Source organism: Dipodomys spectabilis, unplaced genomic scaffold (assembly GCF_019054845.1).
Source record: "Dipodomys spectabilis isolate Male_0828 unplaced genomic scaffold, ASM1905484v1 ptg000051l, whole genome shotgun sequence".
NCBI classification, from domain to species: domain Eukaryota; kingdom Metazoa; phylum Chordata; class Mammalia; order Rodentia; family Heteromyidae; genus Dipodomys; species Dipodomys spectabilis.
In genome coordinates, this window is record NW_024870728.1 from 13,655,760 (window position 1) to 13,661,103 (window position 5,344).

A 5,344-nucleotide genomic window follows, 5' to 3' on the forward strand; every position below is an offset into this window, starting at 1 on the left:
CAGACATATACTAGTAATTGCAAATAAGGGAAACCATGGGACCTATGTTTCTTTGGGCCTGGCTTACTTCACTTAATATATATTTTTTCCAAGTCTTTCCATTTCCTAACAAATGGGGCAATGTCATTCTTTCTGATGGAGGCATACAATTCCATTGTATATATATACCACATTTCCTTGATCCATTCATCTACTGAGGGGCATCTGGGTTGGTTCCACATCTTAGCTATGGTAAATAATGCTGCAAAAAAAAACATGGAACGCTTCACGAATTTGTGTGTCATCCTTGCACAGGGGCCATACTAATCTTCTCTGTATCGTTCCAATTTTAGTTTATGTGTTGCCAAAGCGAACACAGTAAAGTTCATTTTCAACGTAGTGTCTTGTACATCTCATTGTTACAATAGGTCAACCTGTACCCTTATTTCAGCATTTTGTTATTTCCCTTCCCCTCCCCAAATTAGAAAAATGTATATACAAGATGCAGAGCACCAGAATCAAATACAGGGTCACCTCAACTTTTAAGACAGATAAATTATCTCAAAATGTAAGATTGTTGGACTTTCTAATCACATCAGCTTGGACAATGGACCCCGGCTGACCCAAGCTGGGTTAAACTGTCCCCAAACATTCATTCTTCATTCCTTCTGCCCTCTAGTGTCATTGTCCAGCTCTGTTTCCATCTTTATTTTTTTTATTGTGAAAATACTGTACAGGGGCTGGGAAGGTGGCTCAGTGGTAGAGCACTTGCCTTGCATGCATGGGGCCCTGGGTTCGATTCCTCAGCACCAAATAAGCAAAAAGAAAAAAGCCAGAAGTGGTGCTGTGGCTCAAGTGGTAGAGCACTAGCCTTGAACTGAAGAGCTGAGGGACAGTGTCCAGGCCCAGAGTTCAGGCCCCACGACCGGACCCCCCAAAAAAAAATACTGTACAGAGGGGTTACCATTACATGGGCAAGATAATGAGTACATTTCTTACCAAGCAATGTAGCCTCCTCCTTTGTTTCCCCTTCTCATCCTTCCCATCCTCCCCCCGCCCCCACCCAAACCTCCTCCCCCCCACCACCAAAGTTTTAAAGTTCGTTTTTGACATGACGACTTGTACATCTCATTGTTGCAATGGGTCCACCTGTATCCCTATTTAAATGATTTGTTTTTCCCCTTCTCCTCCACAAATTATACCGACATCAAATACAGTGAAAGCAGGGGTTATACCGTGGGGGAGGGGCAAACAAAGCAACAAAGAAATAATCTTATAAATGTGTTAGAAACAGTCGCATGAAAGAAAAGAACATTTGAATACATATCTTAGGGTTTAATTGCTACTATTGCTGTCTACCTCCATGTTTTCTTTTCTTCTGCTCAAAGCAGTACCTTCTCTTTAAAATACAGTTGTGATTTTTCACATTGAGCCATAGCCAGGCAATGTCCCTCAAATCCAGCAGACTTACATCTCCATTGAGAGTCTTGGACATGGCCAAAAATCTTGTTCCAGAAACATGAATTATAGCCACTGTTTTCTCAAGCCCTTTAAGCAATTCTAACTGAACCTAAGGGTCTTAAACATGTCCCACTGCTTCTAAATAATGTGCTCTGTAGGTACATACACCTACCAAAAGGATCTCTTCAAGGAAATTTAACTTGGCTACTCGGCCCCATGCCATTCATCTATTTTTGTTAATGATAAACATTTCTTTCTTTTTTTGCCTGATGCCGTGCTTTAGAGCTTTATTTCTATGTAGGCTTCAGCAAGAAACTATACGACTTTCTGCTGAGAACAGTATATATTTAAAAGCTGCTTCTTGGATTTGAGAAGTCATATTCTGTATGGCTGTAACTGAGTATCTAGGAGGCAGGAATGTGTCATAGGATACCTTTGTAATACAAGCACTACATATTAACTATGGCTTCAATAAATTTCTGTAACATAAATTAATTGATGTATTATCACGAGATATCATTGACTTAAGTCAGTCATTTTAACTATTCTAGGACTTTTCACCTTCATTTCAGTCTCATCCAATGACCACAAGGCTCTATGAATTCTTCTGACTCCTAGTATATTATTACTTCTGCCCACTGCAGGGCAGATTAATGAAGACTACTAAATCCTTGTCACTGTTCCCATTAAAAAGTGGAAGCTGGCTGGGCACAAGTGGCTCACGCCTGTAATCCTAGCTGCTCAGGAGGCTGAGATCTGGTTCAAAGCCAGCCCTGGCAGGAAAGTCCATGAGACTCTTATCTCCAATCAACCACCAGAAAACTTGAAGTGGTTCTGTAGCTCAAAGTGGTAGAGTGCTAGCCTTGAGCAAGAAGAGCTCAAGGATAGTGATCAGGCCCCAAGTTCAAGCTCCACAACCAGCAAGACTAAACAAAACAAAAGTAGGATCTGTATCTGGACATCAGTAGTTCATGATTATAATTCTAGCTATCCAGGAGGCTGAGATCTGTAAGATTAAAGTTGGAGGCTGGCCTGGAGATCAAAGTCTGTGAGACTCCAGCTCTAATTAACCAGCAAAATTTCTGAACAGGGGCCATGGCTCAAATGGTAGAGCACCAGCCATGAACAACAAAGTTGAGTGAGAGTTCAAGCCCCTGGTACTGGCATAAAAATAAATTGTAAAATTGTTGGATCTGAGGTTGGGGATTTAGCTCAGTGGAAGAGCACTTGCCAGGCTCTGAGTTAGGTGTTCAGCTCTAGGGGGCAAAGATGCTAAAAACAGTTGAATGTTCTATGTTTTCTTTCCTTGAATCAGAGATGGAAAGGACTGCTTTGACACACAGAATGTGGCAGAAGTGACACTACCAGTTCAGGCGTAACCTATAAAAGAACTGATAGCTTCTGTGATAGTATCCTGGAACCCTGAACTGGTGATGCTCTGACTCTTACATGGAAGAGACCACATGAAGAAGGGCAGAAACTGCATGGAAAGGAAGAGGCGCTTAGAGGGGTCCAACCTTCTAATACCCTCTAATTGTTTAATTGTTCTCTGAACATGTGAGCAACATGAAGGAAAATCCACATGACAGCCCCAAAGGAGCTCCCGGCCAATAGCCAATATCATCTGCCGGCTATGAGCTATGAGTGTGCCACTTGGATGACAGACCTACTACAACCTTCAGATGACCTTGCCCCCCCCCCCATCAGCCTCTGACAGCAGCCTCATGACCAAGATCAAGCAAGAACTGCCTAGCTGAGCTCTGTCAACACACCTTGACAAAGATAGCTTTAAGCCACTGAGATTTAAGTCGGTTTGTACCATGTATGGCAAGAAATAACCAGAATACACTGGTGGGCAATCATAGGTGAACTTGCATATTGGCCCTTCCTACAGTTTCTAAAATGCCATGTAGATGGCTGTGCCACAGCTGAAAGAATATACAGCTTTTCACTTTACAGACAGGGTCACCAAAAATAAGAAGGACCTCCTGTTTATAGGCTATGAATAACTGTGTGTTAAGCAGGGATGGCATGTATATACCACCTGCCTTCATGCTCTCATCCTGTGGACAGCCAATTCATCCAGCCCCCGTTCTTTAAACTCAATCCTGCCAGGAACTCTGTGCTGTGTCTCCTCTTCCTACTCCTCTTCATCCTTCTTCCCCTCCTCCTTCTTCTCCTCTATCTAGAAAAAAAAATCATGGCAGCTATTTTTGGTGATGGATGTTGATAGTTTATAACTCCCTTTCTTTTCTTTCTTTCTTGGGGGCAGTGCAGAGGTTTAAATTCTGAACTTCACACTTGCTAGGCAAGTAGTCTACTACTTAATCCCTACCCCCAACCAGCCCATTTTGACTTAGTTATTTTTCAAATAGGGTCTCGCATTTTTGCCTAGACTGGCTTGGACCATGAGCCTTTTACTGGAGTTCTCCTAAAATTTTTGTTGGGACTGGCCTGGATTTATGTATCTCCTCATATCCATCTGACAACTAGCTTGGATTACAGGTGTGATCTACCATGCTGGGCCTCATAAATTTTAACAAGAGCATTCTAACAAGTATTTTACCTCAATTTCTCCAAATATAGTTCCCACTCTTTCATCTTGTTTTTTCACCTGGTATTTTGCTTTTATTTTACTAAATTCTGAGGTGTCCAAAAGCAAACATTGTTCACACAAACTCCTCTTTCTTTCATAGATGTGACAGGTTGCATGACTTCCTTCTCTGTAGTAGCTGCGATACTGACCTTCAGCAAAAACCTAATCTATTTGTCTACAATTGAGAAGATAAAACCACCTGTCCTGCTTACTTGAATGAGTTGTGAAAATATCAAAGTCTAAATGAATGAAGGAAAATATTTCATGGGCACTAAAGTAAATGATAAACACACACACACACACACACACACACACACACACACACACACACATACACACATCCTAGGTTGAGTTGGATATTAGGCTACAGTTCAGTGAGTCTGGAGATTATTTGTCATCTAGGCTGGGGTGTGTGTGAAAGAATGGGCAGGGGTGACGAGAGAGCTAACGAACACATTCTAAATTGTAGTCTATACAACTCTGTGAATGAACAAAAAGCCATTGAATTGTTGTTTTAAAATGGGAAAACTGTATGCCATATGAACTATATCTTAATGAAGCTGTGAGGAGGAGGTAGGGTAAAAAGGAGGAAAGGAGGAAGGAAAGCAGCAATTTCAAAAACTATCTCTTTTCTGAGTTTATATTAATTGTTCTTCTTAGAGCTTCTGCCATTTGTCATTTCTGAATCCACCAGACATTTTCTCTAATACATGATAAAGAAAATTCATGCTTTATCAAGATCAGAGACCAAGAGAAAAACAATGAACGCAGGTCAACTTGATGTCCAGAAAATGAAGTGATTAGAGTCTGGCATAGCAAAGTATGGGGTGGATTCTAATTTCTACAACAGGCAGCTCAACTAGGACCCAAAAACTATATTGTCCACAAAGGACCGTGCCTCTTACAAATGGGTTCCAGGACTTGACGATAAGAGAAAATAGCTCCACATTCATCTGTATTTCAAGTCCACGCTCCCTCTCTCCTCCCTACCTTCCTTTTTCATCTCCTGGCAATGCTGGGGAGCCTGGAGAAGGAGTTTTGTGGGACTGCTCACATTTGGCCTAAGTTCCCTTGCCTGCTTCCTCAGGCCTGGCTTGTTCTATGGAGAATCTTCTCTGTGGTCTTTCTGTCCACGGGTGCCATGAGAAATGGATGAGAAGGAACAAGGCTGGAACAGAGTGAGACCTCCAGGAACCCAAGGAGCCTTGGGCCACTAGCCAGCCCAGGCCAGAGACCCACCCCTCCCCCACCCACTTGGCAAAGACAGAGCACTCCTCAGTCAGGTCTGTCAGTGGACCCTGCTGGCCT

At 42.3% G+C, this 5,344-nt stretch overlaps 1 non-coding gene across 1 annotated transcript; it reads right to left on the minus strand.

The window, feature by feature from the left end:
* Positions 1-249: 249 nt before the first annotated feature.
* LOC122107609 lies at positions 250-356 on the minus strand. The gene has a single exon (XR_006147392.1). It is a non-coding gene; the product is annotated as a U6 spliceosomal RNA (small nuclear RNA).
* Positions 357-5,344: the final 4,988 nt, after the last annotated feature.